Source organism: Rhinolophus sinicus, chromosome 3 (genome assembly GCF_057876585.1).
Source record: "Rhinolophus sinicus isolate RSI-liver-muscle chromosome 3, RSI-T2T, whole genome shotgun sequence".
NCBI classification, from domain to species: domain Eukaryota; kingdom Metazoa; phylum Chordata; class Mammalia; order Chiroptera; family Rhinolophidae; genus Rhinolophus; species Rhinolophus sinicus.
Window position 1 is genome coordinate 120,589,474 of NC_142503.1, and position 19,818 is coordinate 120,609,291.

At 36.6% G+C, this 19,818-nt stretch overlaps 1 protein-coding gene across 6 annotated transcripts in view; it reads right to left on the reverse strand.

The window, feature by feature from the left end:
• The window catches only part of AKAP6 (A-kinase anchoring protein 6), a 475,966-nt gene that overhangs the window by 308,668 nt on the left and 147,480 nt on the right, over positions 1–19,818 (reverse strand). The window contains exon 1 of one of the 6 annotated variants that reach the window (XM_074328131.2): positions 10,366–10,712. The exons of the other annotated variants lie outside the window; for them this stretch is intronic. The gene's annotated coding sequence lies outside the window, so the exon portion shown is untranslated. Of the gene's footprint in view, positions 1–10,365; positions 10,713–19,818 lie in introns of those variants that run through there. 6 annotated transcript variants of the gene reach the window in all.

Here is a 19,818-nt window from a genome sequence, read left to right on the forward strand (position 1 = left end):
AAATGTAATGCAATGCCTAATACAAATAACAACAAGTTTTGTTGGGGACCAGGTTGAAAGATAAGGATAAGAAATAGTCGGATTTTAACATATAAATGGACAAACAAGAATAGCCAGGCGGAGGGGAAAAGAGCAATCAGGGCAGACTAGTTTAGCAAATATTAAAATACAAATTATCTTCATTAAAACTGTACAGTATTGGCACAAAATGCAGACAGACAATTGGAAAGAGTAACTCCAGAGGTAGGCTCAAATACACATGGGTATTTGAGCATGTGATAAAGGAGGCATCTCAAATCACTGGGAAAAAGTAATAATGAGATAAATATGTAGGGAAAAATAAGTTGAATCCACTGTTACCTGAATAAATCCCATCTGGATCAAAGATTTAAATGTAAAAAGTGAATATGTAAAAATTATTATGAAAAATTGGTAAATTATTTATAACCTTGGAGTGGGGAAGGCTTTCTGAATTCAAACTTCAGAGCCATTAAAAGAAAGACAAACTTGATTACAATGGAAAAAGAAATGGAAGGAAAACTTCTGTGTAGTGAAGAAAAAATGTACATTAAGGAAAATCAAAAGATAAGTGACAAACAAGAAAAAAATATATTGCAGTTCATATCCCAGAGTTTACCCCCTAATCAACACAGAGCTCCCACAAATCAATAAAGAAAAGACCAACAACATAACTGAAAAATAAGCAGAGAAACTGAACACAGTTCATATAAAAAGTAATACAAATGATCCTTAAACATATTGAAAAGCTGCTCACAGAATATCATTTTTCAGCTGTAAGTTAAAAATTCAAACATTTGATAACGTAAATTGGCAAAGGTGTAAGAAAGAAGCAGTCTTTCACATTCTGGTTGGAAGGTAAATTAGTACAACCACTGGGAGACCAATTTGGCCATTTCTATCAAATTCCAAATGCATATACACAATGACTTGCAATCCTACCTCTGAGAATTTGTGCCTCCAATATATTTACACTTTTTGTGAAATGACCGATGTTCAAGCCTATTTATTGCAATACAATTTGTAATAACCAAATATTGGAAACAGACTAAATGTCCATCAATAGGGGACCAGTTAAGTAAATTATGGTACCCTCATTCGGCAGAATACTACACAGTTATAAAAATGAATGATGATGATAAAAAAGCTCTCTATACTCTGACATAGAAAGATCCCCATTCAGTATAAAAAGCAAGGTGTGGAACAGTACAGAATAACATAGGAGGAAAAAATAAATAAATTCATATTTGTGTACAAATGCACGTACAAACTCCGGAAAGGTCTTCAAGAAACAAATAAGTACCTACCTGGAGTAGGGAAAGGAGAAGGTGGGCAGAAGGGTCAACCCTCTGCATTGGAGAACAGAAGGGGGATCTTGCACTGTATATCCTTTAACATTTCTGAATTTTTGAACTCTGTGAATCTATTTCATATTCAAAAACGTAAGTCAACAACAAAAACCCCAAACCAGTTTGTTGTGGGTAATCTAAAGCTAAAGGGCAGGGGTCTAATTATATTGCCTTCCATAAAACTTGTCCTTGATGGACACTTGTGTTGTATTCAGTAGTCCATGGAGAGCCATCACTCTTTACTGCTTTGAGGAATATTATCTTATTTCTCCATCTGAAATATCCCTTTCCATCTAAGAAATAAAGCAGCTTATCCAAGCACTTCAATTCAATAATTTCACCAGTAAGAGCACTTCTGTTACTATTCTTCTAAGCGCTTTTAAAAAGCTGAAAACTTCAATTGCACAGACTGCTCATTATGAGATGAAATGTAATTTATACATTGATTGAAATAGCTTGATGAGGACCTTAATAATCCTTTGCTTTGAATGAGGAGCTTTAGTATGCAGAAGGAAAAAGCCCACTCCAAATGATAATGCAGTGCTCAGAATAGCACTATTAGTTGAACTATTCAGTAATAACGCTTATTTGCTTCATTATACTGGGTTGTCTGTCATTTTCCATAACAGCGTAATAGGATACTATCATTAAGTTATAGAGCATCCTAGAAGAGCTGATGAGATGAAATATTGAAGACATTCGTTTTTCTATAAGAACTGTATCTACATGGACAAAATTAAAGGGGTGGCCAGGGGGCAAATAAAGGGGAAGAGACAGAACAGTCTGGTGGAAGAAATATCATCCTACGGAGTGCAGACCCACATCCTACTTACATTTTCCCATTCACTGGCCCATCACTTAATCTGCCTGGGTATCGGTTTCCTGATTTGTAAAATGTGGATAATAAGACTTTATCATCTGCTGTGGTACAGACTCTGCCATATACTCCCAACTCCATTTCCTTTTCCTTCTGGGCACAGGGCTAAACTACATTTCCCAGGTACAACAGGCATTTAGGTAGGCTCATATGACTGGGTATTGGCCAATGAAATGTGGGTAGAAGTAATATACTTCACTGCCAGCCCTAATCCCTAAAATCTACTTTGGGATGCTCTATGTACTCCTCCTTGTCTGCTGGCTGGCTTTAGAAGACTCAGTGAAGGGATCTGAGGTCTTGGAAAAATGGCAGTGCCTCTAGCTCTATGCTGTTCAATATGGTAATAATGCATTTGAAATGTGGCTAGTCCAGACTGAGCTATATGATAAGTGAAAAACACACCTGAATTTTGAAGACTTACTGTGAAGAAAAGAATTTTTAAAAGCCTATAAATAACTTTTACATTGATTACAAGTTAAAATGATAATATTATGGAACACTGGGTTAAATAAAATATTAAAATTGATTTTACCTATTGATTTTAACTAGTTTTATGTGGCTGATAAAACATTTAACATCACGTATGTGGCCAATATTAGATTTTTCTTGCACGGTACTGCTTGAGATGGAAGGAGCCTTGATCCCTGAATGACTGCATAGGGCAGAGCTGCTCTCTATAGAGCTGTACCATCACCATTCCAAAACATACTTGCAAAGGGAAACCACAGATCATGACCCCTGTTCCTTTGGGAGTCCATTCTAAAGTTCCCTGCATGTGTACCTGCCCCAGTTGAGATAAAAAAAAAAAAAGATCTGTTCACACCAAGGATAAAGGGGATTAGGGAAGAGTATATTATGACTGATGTTGGCTACGAACATCATTCCTTTAGACTCCAGAAACATTTGGCAAAACTGGCAGAGAAAAGGATAAAAGTTGGAAGATATAGAGAGAGACTTCTTCCTACAGGCAGTAATTAGCACTAATGTACAGAATTGCTCAATTCTATCTGCCCATCCAAATCTTCACCATTCTCCCTAGAACTTGCACCCACACTGATGTAACACCATACCAATCCTGGGTGGATAAAAATCAAAGCAATTTAAACAACAGGCACCTGTACATCCTGGATGGTGAGAGTGCCCTCCTTCCAAAACCAGGAACTTGGGAGAAATATGTTCAGTGTCAAAAAGTATGCTAAGTGTTAGAGCAGGAAAAGGCAATTGGTTAAATATTAAGTTTTCTTTCTTTGTAAAAAGAATCCTTCAGACACATTGTAATATTCATTTTAATATAATATCAATAAATAATCTTACCAAATACATACTTAGTAGGAATCTACCAAATGATCGGGTCATGGAATGTATGTGGGTGCCTACTTCTCCACAAAGCTCATTCAAGTCTTTTGTAAGCAAGATCACTGCTAAGAATAATCTGTTTGTATTTCCCATTGATAATTCCATGGATCAAGCTAATAAACATGTGAGTGAATTTTCCCTCCCTCTTTTTCCCTTCTCCTATTCCTTAAAAGTCAAAATCTTGTCTAAGTGGGTCAATCACAAAAGTACAAAAGAAAAGAAGCAAAATCTGAGTCTTGGACACATCAATGACAGTTAAAATTTATAGATAATAGTTAAATATAGATATATTGTTTTGGTTCACACAAATACAAATTCTTACTGGGAAGCTTTAAATTTTTATCAGGTACATGTGTCTTACTCAACAAGCTCTACTTTTCATAATAAATATTTGGTATGAATAAGAATTAATCAACTTCAACTACAGGATTTTTAAAGTTAAAAACCATGTAACAAATGAATATTGTCTATAGTTTCTCTGCTTCACTCTCTTTTGAAGTGATTAAAGCTTGAAAACATTAAACATATGAAATATGCAATACTCAATGTCATTTTAGTTTGATAATAAATATGTAGTATCAAATATTAAACAATAATATATTGATAACATGCAACATTTCAAACATTATATATTAAGAGTGACACTTGTTTAATATTACTACTACTGTGTCAAAAATGTTATCCAAGTTCTATTCTAAGCATCAATAGTAATGCTTGGTATTACCTACCTTATTTATTTTCTGAACAGGTCAAATAATAATACATGAAGACCTAACTATGTAAGACCAAAATCAACCATCATCTAAAAACTAAAGCAAGGGGCAACTTTCCTAATTATATAAACAATGACAGCCCCTCAACAGCAATAAAACAAACACCCTGATTTAAAAAATTAGCAGAGGACCTGAATAGACATTTATCCAACGAAGACATACAGATGGCCAACAAGCACCGAAAAGATATCCAACGTCATTAAGTATTAGGGAAATGCAAATCAAACCACGATGAGTTATCACTTCACACCTGTTAAAATGGCTGTTATTAAAAAAAAACAAAAAAAAAAAAAACAAGAACTAACAAGTGTTAGAAAGGATGTGGATTAAAAAGGAACCCTCATATTGTGGGATTGTAAATTGGTGCAGCCAAAAATAGTATGGACACTCCTCAGCAAATTAAGAATAGAACTACTATATGACCCAGCAATTCCACTTCTGGGTATCTATTGGAAGAACACAAGCACACTATTTCAAAAAGATAAATGCACCACTATGTTCATTGCAGCATTATTCAAAATACCCAAGATATGGAAGCAACCTAAGTGTCCACCGAAAGATGGATAGATAAGAATGTGAACACACACACACACACACAGACACACACACACACACACACACACAATAGAGTACTTCTCAGCCATAAAAAAGAATGAAATCTTGCCATTTGCAACAACATGGATGGACCTTGTAGGTATTATGCTAAGTGAAATAAGTCCAAGGGAGAAAGACAAAAATACCATATGATTTCACTCATATGTGCTTCTAAAAGAAGCAAAACAAACAAACTGAAACAAAAAAATTTCACAGATACAAAGAAGAGAGCAGCGGTTACCAGAGGGGAAGGAGGTTGGAGGGTAGGTGAAATGGGTGAAGGAAGTCAACTGTATGGTGATGAATGGTAACTAGATTTGTAACGATCACTTTTTAGTGTATACAGATGTTGAATTATAATGCTGTATACCTGAAACATATATTAAAAACTTTTAAGTATGTCTATGAAAAAATATATGTATATATTTTCATAAATATAATATATTTATAGCTGAAAATAATATTTATATTAATAAAATATATATATATATAAATGGAATTTCCTATTTTGCTCCTTGAATCATGAGGGCAGGGACTTTGTTTCATTCACCACTGAATCTGCAGCATCTAAACAGTTCCTTGTATTCATCAGAAACTCAATAAAAATTTGTTGAATGAAAAAAAAAAATGACAGCTTTAAACAAGTGAATAAGAATGAAAATCCCTTCTCTCTCTCTCTCTCTCTCTCTCTCTCTCTCTCTCTCTCTCTCTCTCTCTCTATCTCACTAATTTTATTTTTCTCATGTGTTTTAAACTTTTGTGTTGTAAAATATGGCTCGCATAGATAAAAGTTTACAAATCATAAATTTACATCTGAGAAAATCATAAAATGAACCCACGTGTAACCACGTCTGTGATGGAGAAACTGAACGCTGCTGGCAGCCAAGATACTCCCCATGCGCCATTGCCTAGAGGTGGTCAAGCCTATCACTTTATGGTAATCACTTCCGGCTCCTTTTTCATCATTTTACTTCCTTAATATGCATGCTTAAATAAAATAGTTTCGTTTCTCCTGTTTCTGACCTTTATATAAATGGAATCAGACAGTATGTATTCTTTCCATCTTGCTTCTTTAACCTCACAATATGACTGCAAGATTCTTTTATATCCTTTCTGTTGTCTCACATGAGAAATGATCTAATATATAGAAGAATATATAATTTATATGTGAAGTATAAATAATAATAATAAAATGAACGCTCATGTAACCTATCATCCAGCTCTAGAAATTTTCACTTCTAAACTGTGTTTCCAAACTGTTTTGATAAGAAGAAAAAGTGAGGGAAGATGTACAGGCCTATTTATCGATCAACTATTATTGACTTGGTAGTTCGGATCCTCTAAACATCATTGCCAGTAGTGCAACCAAACCAGCCTGATCGCCTAACCCCAGCCCCTTGGAGCTGCCCTGGTCTAGATGGTGACTGAAGCTCATTCATTCCCATGACCAAGCTACTGAGGTTACACTATGTAGGAAGGAACAGAGGCATGTAAATCCCACCCGGGCCTGAGGAGCTGTAAGCTGCTTCTCTCTGAACTCTATTCTCGGTATACAGAGGGCTCTACACACAAAATTATTTTGTTGCTTTGATTTCGGTTCCCTAGGCATACTGTGACAGCTCGTTCCCAATCTGTGAAGATGCCTTCCCCAAGGGCTGCCATGGAGTGTATTCTGGCAATAGTCACTTCCTTTGAGTAATATCCAGCTCATGACAGGGCTGAACAAAAGCTCCAATTTCTGGCACAGAAGCAAATATTCATTCCTTCATTCATTCAACAAATATTTAATTGCGCTCCAAGAGTGTGAGGCACTCCACTAGGTAATACATGCTTCAGGGAACATGACAAGCAGAGTGGTCAAACTCCAGACATGTATTAAAAAAAACTAGTCATGAAAGACACACTGATTATAAGGTAAATGGTAAAACTCTCTGGAAGAATGAAACAGGATTTATATTATAAAACAGTTGCTACCTTTCTGGAAATCGGTGAATTAATTTATGTTGGGCTCTTACATCCTGAGAGATCCTGTGAGGCCACAGGGTGCCCTCTTAAACTCCACTCGTCACACACCCCTGCACCTCGTCCTAGGTGTGCTAGAACCTCAGTAGCCCTCTCTCCCTGACTACAGTCGCTTTTTAAGGGCAAGGACCAGGTAGTATTGTTCATCTTCGAATTCCCAATGGTTGACATATGAAGAAGCCTCAATAAAAACTGGAAAATTAATGAACAAATATGTGCTACCTGAAATTTCAACCAAAATCTAAAATAAAAGCTTAAAAATAAGTAACCTTATGGAATTTTCCCTTAACATGAAGAAGTCATGTCTTAAGAGGTTGATATACGTGTTAACTTGTTTACTGAATAGCTCTCAGGATTCTAAATAGATAGATTCTTAAAGAGAATAAAAAGTATCTACAGAAGGCAGAGCATCAAAAGCATGACTGGAAAAATGGTTTCTGCATCTAACTCAGGAGTCATCCATTGTTATGTATTCAGGACAGATATTCAGCCAGCATGCAGCAGTGAGGCCACACCTGTTGTTTACAGCTGGCATCCATTCTGATTGGCTAGTGCTCATTTTATGTCAGGTGTTAAATATATAAATATCATGCATTATGTAGAAAGAAGGCTACTTACTGTAAAATGACAATTACCTAACAGTGGAGGAAGGATGACTATAGAAACCCTGTCACTGTGAAAACGGAATTGTAGAAGGAAATCTGAAAACTATCAGTAAATTCTACTTATACTTTAATTCATAAACTATATTAATAAAATAGCTATACAGTTTATTTTTGTATAAACACCTTGGAGAGAAACTTCCTAAAAAAAAAGAAAACCCTTTAAAAGAAAGCTGGAGTGACTATATTAATATCAGAAAAAAGTGAATTTTGGAGCAAAGAATATTACCAGAATAAAAAGAGTCATTTCATGATAATGAAAGGATAAGTTCATCTAGGTGATATAATCCTAAATGCATCTAATAAGAGAGCTTCAAAATACATAAAGTAAAAACTGATAAAACTGCAAGGAGAAATAGGATTCACAGCTATAATTGGATATATCAGTACCCCTCTCTCAATAATTGATTGAACAAATAGACAGAAAATCAGTAATGACACATAAAGAGAGAAAATGTCAACAACACTAGTAACAAACTTGACCTAATTGACACTTGAGAACCCTCTCACAAACAACAGCAAAATACATATTCTTTTTAATTGCCCATGGAACATTTACCAAGATAAACCATAATCATAAGGCAAGTCTCAAACACTTTTAAAAAGTTCAAGTCATAAGAAGTATGCTCTTTGGCTACAATGAAACTAAATTAGAATAATAAAAACAAAATAACAAAAAAAAACCCGGAAAATCCCCAAATATCTGGAAAATAAATAATGCACTTCTAAATAATCCATGAATCAAAGAAGAAATCAAAAGGTAAATTAGGAAGCATTTTAAATGAATAAAAATAACTATACAAAACATGAAAAAAATTTTGCTGCTGCTATAGCAGTACTTAGGAGAAAATTTAGCACTAAGCACTTCTATTAAAAAAAAAATGAAGAAAAGTCTCAAATCAATAACCGCAGATTTCACCATAGGAAATTAGAAAAAGAAGAGCACTAAGAGAGTACATACAGAGAAACCCCAAAACCATAATATATTAGGTTGGTGCAAAAGTAATCGCAGTTTTTACAATTATTTTTAGCCTTTTAAACCGCAATTACTTTTGCACCAACCTAATACATTTGCTCATTGACAAATTATCCAGGATGAACCCTGCTAAATATCAGCTCTTAGCCATTGAGGATGAATTCCCACAGTCACCGGATCTAATAAACACTGTAGGAAGCACTGGGCAGAAACAGAAGGCTCTTTTTAAAAGACCAAAGTTAAGAATTGAAAGAAGGACGTAACACATATAAACTGGATTTAGTCACAGGAAGTAACCTTTGATGATCATGTTTTTAATGAGTCATCTCTCCTACTTTATGAGAATATTTGAGTTTTGCCACTATTGTTGGGGGTTAAGTCTATACTGTCATTCAAATGAGTTAACGTTCATTAAACAATTACAAAGAGTCACACAAAATTGCCATTTGTATAGGTCCAAATTGTCAATTTCATAATGTTCAAGCTAATAATTCCTGAGACTGCAATAGATATAAATGTTAGAAGAACAATAATATTGAAGCTTTACAAGTTTATTAAATTGACATAAGGCACAAAAAATAGAATAATATCCTTTTCAACTTTCATTTTTTAATTTCTTAAGTCTCAGACCATGACCCTTTTCTCCAGAAAATCTTTCTCCACCAAAGGCATAATTTAATATCCAATATATTCAACAGGCCACCCCCACTCCTACCACACAGACATCCTTTTAGGGACACCCAAAACGTTTCATGTGAGATATATATATATACATACACACATTCCTTGGTAATGAAAAGGCAGTTTTTGCTCCTAAGAAATTTATCCAAGGTTATGCAACATTGGTGTATCTCAATTTAAGAACCTGATGTACAAAGAACCATCAAAGCATAATTTAAGTCGTGACTTCTTATTCATTTTATACATACGTTACTTATAAGGGATCAGCTTTCAAAGTGTGTGTTAAATCATTTCAATTACGAAACCCAGTTTGCACCTATGTTTCAGAAATATGTCTGTCATATGATATGAGGTATATGTATAAATCTGAAGAAATGCTGGATTCAGTAATGCAGTCAGGCGCAAGTTCCAAAGCATCATTTACAGCATGTACATACTTATTTTATGTGCCAGACACTTGGAAGCCAAAACTAAATCTGATAGTTTATAATGTAGGTCAACACTGGAATAAGAAAAGCAGTAACACTGCAGCATTTTATGTTATAATAATTACATTGATATGGGGCACAAACTAAGGCTAAGTAAGGTTATTTGAAAAAGATTAGTGCTGATTTTCATCTTAGTCTAAAGATAAAACCCAGACCCAATTAAGTGGCTTTAAAATATATGAAAACTAGACTAAGAGGCTTAATATTTTTTCTGTCGTCTCCCACAAATATAAATGTCTGCCTTTTGAAGCTAGAATATGGGAAATGAAACAGAAAAGAGGAAGGTACATTTTAAAGAGCTATTTTACCACGTGCCAGATAAATCACACCTCATGTGAACTCCATCAGTCTCCCTTATGTCCTAGAACTTTAGTGCACTTGAATAAGAACGTGAAGACGCTCGTTTGGCATAATGTCAAAGGAGGAAGGGCGTGAAACACAGTGCCCACCCAATACAGGTATGCTGTGTGCAGGAGAAACACTTGAGACCCTCATGGCCAACTCTGGAACTGAACAGTTTTGTGACCTTTGTCCATCTTATAAACAATTTCACGTAAACAACAGCCTACCTGAACTGTGCAGCAAGAAGAGGTCCAAAGTACTGTGGGGTCCTACACAGGCTGCCGAGATGTCACACCCCTCAGCCAAGTCATCCGCTCCTGTCAGTTACTCCACCACCAACCGACAGGGTAAAGCAGGGCACACCGAGCCCAGATCTTGTAACTCAAGTAGATTTGTTTTTTCACCAGCTGTCACTAGTGAACCAGCGTTACAAATAGAGAATATAAAACACAGCATATAATGTTCCATGCATGAACCTCTTACAGGCTTTGGGCCTAACTGCCGAGCAGCTTGTTACGAACAGTAACTATTATCACAAGTTTTCAGATCCTCAGTCCCTCCACGCCCCGACTGCTAACTGGAATTTCAGTCCACATGCGCCCCTCACAATTAGCAGGGTTATTTTGGGCACTGACCTAAGTTCTGAGAATGTAAGCTGATGGCAGAGGTGTCTAATGTGTCAGTTGCTTGGTTACAATAGAAAGCTCACTTGAGAAGCTTACAATCTCTGTGCGGTGCTTCGCTCACACTCCACCACACTGGTCTTCACTTTAGCTGAGGAGAAACACTGAAATGATACACCTATCTTTTATTATCCACAGAGAGCTTAGACCTACCAGGAATAATAATAATTCAACAGAGGCATGCAAGTGATTTGGACAGCTGTTTTATAAAACAATTTTAAGTTCTGACTGGCAGTATCCAGTCACATAATGGACGGCTCCCCGAGAAGTTCCAGTAAAAGCAAACCAACTGCCCAGAATCTTACCAAGATTATCCATTCCCTTCCAGGCTCTCATAGAGAAAGCTGCAAATATACAAATAGTCTAAACACTTTTCATAATTATGAATGTTAGTTCCCCTCTACAAAATGATACATAGCTACTAAGGCCTGCTATTTCTAATAAAGTACTCCATCTACTGGCTAATATGGCCGTTTTGTAGGCATGAATCTCATAAGATAAAAAAACTAAAGAGAAATAGTAGAAGGAAATTGCATTGTGCCTCCTTACCAGTGAGTTCCTCCGTGCAGCACTGAGCATTGTGACTTCCAGAGGCAACACAGGATAAATTCGCAAACCTTTCAACTTCCTCCTCAACACACTTCTCATGGTTTCCAGAAAAGCCAGAACTCACGGAGAAAGCTTGAATGCCCAGGACAGGGTAGATATACATTAGATATAAGGAAGGATTTCCTGGGTTGGAGATTTGCTGAGAACTACTTGCAGAAAGAATTAGTCAAACTCTGTTCTAGAGAAGTTTAAATAAAAGTGCTGATAATCTGTTGGGAATGGTTAGCCATGAACTCCCTAAAGAGAGAGCATCAAAATGGATAAAGTCTGGAAGTCTCTTCTCTTTCCTTGGCTACTGTTCTCAAACTTCTTGATAGTCAGCTCAGTGGTCACTTCCTCTGGAAGCCTTATGACTCCCCTTGATTGGCTTAATGCCCCCTCCTCAGTGCTCCCGGGCTCGGCCAACTGCCTGATATCTTAATGTTGTTACCTCCTTCCTTGCTCCCCAACAGGAAATTCCAGGCAGCAGTTGCTGTGTGAGGTTCATCTTTGCAGAGCTGGCTTAAAACAGCACTGGGCCCTTAGCAGATGTCAACGGATGCTTGCTGAATGAATACATTCTGGGATGTTACAGAACCAGTGGAACACACGCGGCCTGCTTCTGGGTTCAACAAGCTACGCCTACTCTCCTGAGATATTGTTAGTTCAGGGTGACCAGCAGTTCTGAGGTGGCACAATGGGTGTCATGTAGACTCACTATAATACTCAACGAGTATCTGATGAAAGCACAAGCAAATGAAAAACTGCACGGCAAATGTTTAGTTAAGAGCACACTCACAGCCCATTCTCACCTCCAATCTTAAGCCAGGCCTGCTCTAGTCAGTTGGTTCCAATGATAAATAAGAATCCGCCTTCCCAAAGCCAAAAAGCTTTCATACAGTTCATTCTCTGACATGCAATTACCCTTTTTCTCTAACACACCAACTCCACTTCCCACAAGCTGAGGTTCTTCCGTTTGTGATGATAAAACAGACAGGAAAGACATATCCAGCAGTCAAAGCCAACTCACAATGTGTATGAATCACAGATTATTATGGCAGCTACAAACTGGCAGCACTTTAACCTTCAAATTCTTTGAAAATATTTCAAGAATAAGAAAAAAACGTATTTTCTATTAGGAATGGTGAAAGCATTTGGACCACCAGAATATCTCTTAGGAGTTATTTTTTTTCATCACTGGTTTTTGTCTAGAATGTGATTGCATAGCCTGTGGCAATTTGTTTCAAGAGAGGGAGAGATATAACCCCAGTTCTGTGGTCAGTTATATCCTGGCATAAAAGAAAGGAACGTGTACTTCACAGGGTCCTATTTTTAATTCTCATTTAAATAGCTGTCAGCTCTTGCCAGCACAAAAGAAGAAAGATGACAAAATCAAGACAAGATTTTCTGACCAGAACCAAGTATTAACATCAGTCTTGAAAGCTATGCTTATTTGAAAATTTACATATTCCTCAGGGAATTTAAGAAACATACAAATATAAATTTCCATAAGTCTGCTACACACCAAAAGTTGTGTGTGTGTGTGTGTGTGTGTGTGTGTGTGTAATCTAAATAAAGGTATTTGACAGAGTTAGCTGTAAGAGGGATTCTTCTAATATTCCTATAAGGGAAATGCATTTAATGGCTTTTTGTGAAATAGTATATTTATTCATTCAAATATACATTTTCTGTTCAATATCCATTATATATTAATCTCTGTGCTCAGCTTCCAGAATTTTAAAAATGAAAAGAACATAGTCCCTCTCCTCAAGGAATTTCAAATCTAGAGAGACAGACAGAGAAGTAAATAATTACCATGTATTTTGAGGAGTACAGTGATGGTATCTACAGAAGGTGTCATGAGAACAGAAAGAAGGGTGCGGGCACCGAACTCAGAATTAAGATGGAGAAGCCAATTAGATAGAATAGGTGAGACAAAGGTGAGTTCTAAACGGTAAGTAGGAGAGAACCAGACTAGGGTTTTAGGAGAAAGCACGTGAGGAAACAAAAGCATCCAGTGATGTTAATTAACTCCAGGGGGGAAATCCTTTCAGAATGTATTTCAAATTATCACTGTAAATATCTCACAATTTTATTTGTCAATTATATGTCAATAAAGCCAAAAAATAACAAAGCATCCTGTGTGAAGACCTGAAAGCAGGAGAGTGTGAGGCAATTTTGTTGAGGGAGCTGAAAGCCTCTCAGTATGAGAAGAGCCTAGCATGCAAGGGTGGGAGTGAGCAGAGAGGCAAGAGATGAACCAGGGAATAAAATAACCCTGCACACTTCCGCCAGCCCGGAAGCAGGACACCCAGGAGCACAGCTTGCTGAGCACCTAAATCCTCAGGAGCTTTTGTGAGCCTCTCTGGGGATGACTTCAATGAAAACACTTCAGTCATGATTGAGTTTTCCACTTGATTCATAACCAGCACCGATAAAGTTGACTGTTGTTATGTAAAAATTACACAATTGATGTTTGACATTACTCTCTATATTGAATTTACTGCCTTGATACGGGTGTTACTATAAACATAAGCTTCATTTCTAAAGGCACACATAATACATTTTAAGATAGTGATTCAGAATCACATTAATCAGAGTTGGAAACCTTCTGGTTCAACTTCCTCTTATTGTAAGAGGAGGAAACCAAGGATCGGAGACGTTGTCACTTGCTCCAGTCACATGCCGGAAACGGACAGCCCCTGTACAAGGACAGAAGTCTCTGCGTGTCCTACAGCACATGGTACCTGCCTCCAGAGTTTGCTGCAGGGTGGGGCAGTATGTATAATACAGAGGGTGCCAAAAAAATGTATACACATTTTAAGAAAGGAAAACTATTAAAATTGTAATAATATATACCAATAACAAAAGATGAATACAAGTCATGTTTGACTTTTGCAATTACAAGAAGTGCTCAAAGTGGTTACCATCAGCGTCCAGACACTTCTGGTTATGGCAAACTACTGCTTGAGCAACGTTGACCAAAGTGTCCACTTGTATACATTTTCTTTGGAACCCCCAGTATAATTTTATTCTATCATTTATAGAGGTATTGTTGGATTTTAAGCACAGTAGTGAAAGCTTGGGTGAGATTTGTATTTTAGGTAATTCCTTGTTCTGATAGGGTCAAGAGAATAGGGGCCTTTTCAATAATTCAGACAAAGGATGACAATATTTGGAACAAAGCAAAGGTAGTAGGGATGGAAAAAAGTGTACAAATTTTAGACAAAATAGGGAGCCATACTAGACATGATTTGGTAACCCGAGGGATCTGGTGAGTGAGGAACAGAGAAGCTGAGCATCATAGTTAACTCCTCATTTCCTGGCATGGGGAACTGAGTAAGCCTGGAAGAGCTAACTGGCGAGACGCACATGAGGCCTTTAGGCAGAAAGGAGATGCCAACTAGCCTTGAGATTAGCAGAATTAACCTGAGATCAGTAGAGTGACAGATGTCACGGCCAGATCACCTTCACATCCCTAGGAATGCTAGGTAGCATTCTTGGTATTTGAAGTAGTTTGTTGCTCCCAGAGGCATGGGCATAAATTATACTGTTCACTGATAATACTACAGTACTTTAACAGTATCTTCAACTGCTGTCTTACATCATTTCTTGATTTCCACTTCTGGTTATGGCAGACTAGCTTTTGGTCCACATAAGCTTTTGGTCCATTTTACTGAGAACAACTTGACAAACTAAACCAAAATAAATAAACAATTTGAAGGCACCACAGAATTACCAAAGCGGCAGGGATTTGAGAGCTTAAGATCTCACAGAGAATAGCAATTCAGAGAGATGAGGTATTTGGCACTATTTTCCCCCTCAACGCCTTTGAAGATTTGTAAGCAGAGCTAAGAGGTTGAGAAGCTGAGCTGAATTTCTAGCAGTCTTCAATGCTAGAGAGACAAAAACTGGAACTCAGAACCCACCGAGGAGGAGGAGCGCTGGTAAAAACCAGGTTTCAGGGAGAACCTCTAAAGGACCACTCCAGAAGAGTACAGGCAGATCAGAAGTAGACCAGTCCTCACAATATGAACCCAGAAATACATTTAAAAAAAAAAGGATATTATATTATGACCAGTTGGATTCATTCAGAAAAACAATGTTGGTTTAATGTTTAAAAAAAATTTTTTTTAATCATATAATGTTCTCAGTATATTCAGGCGGGAAAAAGCACTTGCTAAAAAGGCAACAGTCATGGATAAACCTCATAGACGTATTTTGAGCAAAGAAAGCTGGATACAAAAGAATATGTCTAGCATGATGTTATTCTTTTAAGCTCAAAAGCAGACAAAACTAAACTATGTTATTTAGAGATGCTTATGTGATAAGTAAAACTATAAAGCAAAAAAGTGATTATCATAAAGTCAGAATGTTGGTTATTCCTGAAGGAATGAAAAGGCTGTGATCAGAGAGGAATACATGGGATGTTTCTATGTTTCTGGCAAAGTTCTATTTTTGTTTTTAACATAGGTAGTTGTAGGTCAGATGTTTGCTTTAAATTTTTTTGTGTTTAAAAACATATATAAAGATATATAACAGATACCATGCTCATGGATAGGAAGAATTAATATAGTTAAAATGTCCATACTACCCAAAGCAATCTATAGATTCAATGCAATCCCTATCAAAATATCAATGGCATTTTTCATGGAACTAGTACAAATAATCCTAAAATTTATATGGAACCATAAAACACCCCGATTAGCCATGGCAATCCTGAGAAAGAAGAACAAAGCTGGAGGTATCTTGCTACCTGATATTAAAATATACTACAAGACCATAGTAATCAAAATAGCATGGTATTAGCATAAAAACAAACACATAGATCAATGGAACAGAATAGAGAGCCCAGAAATAAATCCATGCCTATATGGTCATTTAATCTATGACCAAGGAAGCAAGAATTTATATTGGGGTAAAGACAGTTTATTTAATAAATGGTGCTGGGAAAACTGGACAGATACATGTAAAACAAAAATGAAACTAGACCACTTTTTTATGCCATTTACCAGAATAAACTCAAAATGGATTAAAGACCTAAATGTAAGACATGAAACCATAAAACTCCTAGAAGAAAATATAGAAAGTAAGCTCTCAGACATTACCCTTAGTAATATTTTTATTAATATATGTCCTTGGGCATGGGAAACAAAAGAAAAAATAAACAAGTGGGACTACATCAAAATAAAAGAGTTTTTTCACTGCAAAGGAAACCATCAACAAAATGAAAAGACATCCTATTGAATGGGAGAAGATATTCACCAATGATACATCTGATAAAGGGTTAATATCCAAAAGCTATAAAAAACTCCTACAGCTCAACACCAAAAAAACAAACAATCCAATTAAAAACTGTGCAGAGGCCCCGAATAAACATTTCTCCAAAGAGGAAATACAGGTGGCCGACAGACATATGAAAAGATGCTCAACATCACTAATCATCAGAGAATGCAAATTAAAACCACAATGAGATATTACCTCACACCTGTAAGAATGGCCATCATTAATAAATCTAAATACAACAAGTGTTGGTGAGGATGTGGAGAAAAGGGAACCCTCATGCACTGTTGGGGGGATTGTGAATTGGTGCAGCCACTGTGGAAAACAGTACGGAAGATCCTCAAAAAATGAAAACTAGAACTACCTTATGACCCTGCAATTCTATTTCTGGGTATTTATCCAAAGAAATCCAAAACACTAATTCGAAAAGATGTATGCCCTATGTGTACTGCAGTGCTATTCGCAATGTCCAAGATATGGAAACAACTGAAAAGCCCATTAATAGACGATTGGATGAAGAAACTGTGGTACAATTTATACAACAGAGTATTACTCTGCCATAAAAAAAGAATGAGGATGCTGCTTTACATAGAGTAGAAAGGAAAGAATCTCTGATAAGTGATAATTGCATAGAGACCTCAAGGAAATAAGAGTTGAGACAGGAGGGTGTCTGGGGCTGCGGGGGAAACAAAAGAGCAAGTACAAAGATTCAAGTGTGGAAGCATGCAGTGTACTTAGGGAGCAGCTAAATGGAACTGAACAAAGGGGAGAGAGTAGGGGATGTAGTCAGAAAGGCTGGCAACGGGAGGGAGGGACAGATCATATAGTGCCATAGCAAGGACTTCAGGGTTTTATTCTGAGATGGGAAACCACTGGAGTATGTCACAGGTTGGTTTTCTGGGAAGCAGACTCTGAAATGGGGATTAGTGGATAGGAAGTTTATTAGGGCGTGCTCTTGGGATGAACTCTTGAGGAAGGGGAAGAAAGTTGGGAGAAGTTGGGCTCTGATGCCATCTCAACACACGTATCAGTCCAGCCCATAAAGAACTGAAACTGAGAACGCTCTTCAAATTGTCCCAGTTGGGATGCAGGGAGCAGGCCTTTATAGCCCCACAACGAGTTCTTAAACATGGCCTGAAAAAAGATTGCAGTGAGTACATCAGAGGATAGGAGAAGAAGAAATGGAGACAAGAATTGAAGATAACTTTTTGAGGAGTATTGCTATACGGGGAGCAAAGAAATGGGGTGGTAGCTGGAAGGGAATGTACAACTCAAGGAATACTTCCTCCTTCTGGCTGGGGTGTTATTGCTTATTTGTGTACTGAAGGGAATAATGCAGATTGTATTTGTTCTGGAAGGACATATATGAAATTGATAGCAATGATTGCCTCTGGAGGGAGTAACTGTGAGACAGGAGAATAAGGAGATTCAGCATTTACCACTTTGTATCTTTGCACACGTTATCTAATCACAAATCAATCAATAACCAAAATTAAACAGATAAAGTAGATCTGTTTACATATTGACACAGAAAGAGATATTAAATACATGTGAAAAGAGCCGATTATATCATAGAAACTAATGTGTTTTTTAAGTTATATAAATATGAATATAAATATGGACTAAAAATTAATAATACATACCAAGTTGTCAAAAAGAATTATCTCTATAGAATATGAAGGGAGGAATCTCATATATCTGTTGTGTGATATTTTTTTACAATAATCTTGTATATCAGTAAATATATATATATGTATATATATCAGGAAAATATATATATATTTCATATTTTAAAAGTATTTTTACCATATATTAATCTGCAGATATGAATTCATTCTCTGTGTTGAAATAACCAGGACACCAACTAGGTACTTTCCTGATCTACCAGGATCTTTAAGCTCGAGCAGGTGAGGGTAGGATTGAGGAGGAAACAGAATCAGACCTGGGTTGACTGAATAAACGTGTACTCAATTTCGGCTCTTGAGAGTATGTCCTGCATGACTTTATATACCAAATCTTGCCTAGTCCAATGACAGCTAACATCAAAAAAATGATTAACAAAAATTGATTGTTAAAAAATCTTTTGGCTCCATACTGGTTTATACTAAATCAAAAATCATTTCTTCCTTCAGAATCGCTTTACACAAATATCTACAAATTCATGGAAAGAAATCCAGCATCAGAAAGCATGACTGACTGTGAATGGGCACCTTGATTATGAATAGGGCACAAATGTTTAAGAAGAAAAGGCCTTTAGATTCTGCATATTGTGCTATCGTTTCAATCGTAAGACTTCAGGGTTTAACACAGAGCTTTCACTAATGCAAGAGTACAAATAGGAGAACTTACTATTCAGGTCAATTGTGAATTTTTTCCTCTTCAAAGATGACCCCAACATTCTCTTACTTGGAGCTATGATTTTTCATCCAAATCTGAAGACTAGTTCAACTGCTTCTTCTTTCTAAATATCTGACACAGTAGCCAATGTTTCTCTCTCAAACAAGCAGCAGTCTATCATTTGTTTGAATTGGCAAATACACATTTAGTCAGAATGTCTCCTCAAAGGAAGAGCATTAAGAGACACAAACCCCAACTCCAGGGTCCAGTTCTCTTACATTTGCAGAAATACTGTTCTTCTTCTCACAGCTCAAGGCAAACTACAAATCCCAAATTGGCTCTCGAATGTCTAAAACCACCAGCTTAAGGAAGGTAGAGAACGCTACAAATCTCTTAGTAATTAACTTACTAGAGATCGTCTAACCACAAGAGTTGTGAAAAAAGATAAATATATGTATCTATATAAACATATTAAACATATGAGTTGTGAGAAAAGATAAATACGAGGTGTGATCAAACAATATCGTGAAGGTTTAAATTTTAAAAATCATTACAGTAAAAGACACATTGCCTCAAAATACTCCCCCTCGCTTCAAAAACACTCATCCCATCCTTCTTGCCACTTTCTACAGCAGTTCTGAAAGTCCTCTTTCCTGAGTGTCTTTAGTCGTGCTGTCGTGGCTGCCTTGATGTCCTGAATCAATTCAAAATGTTTTCCTTTCATGGTCATTTTGACTTTGGGGAAGAAAGAGCCAGAAGTCACATGATGCTAGTGAATAAGGTGGATGA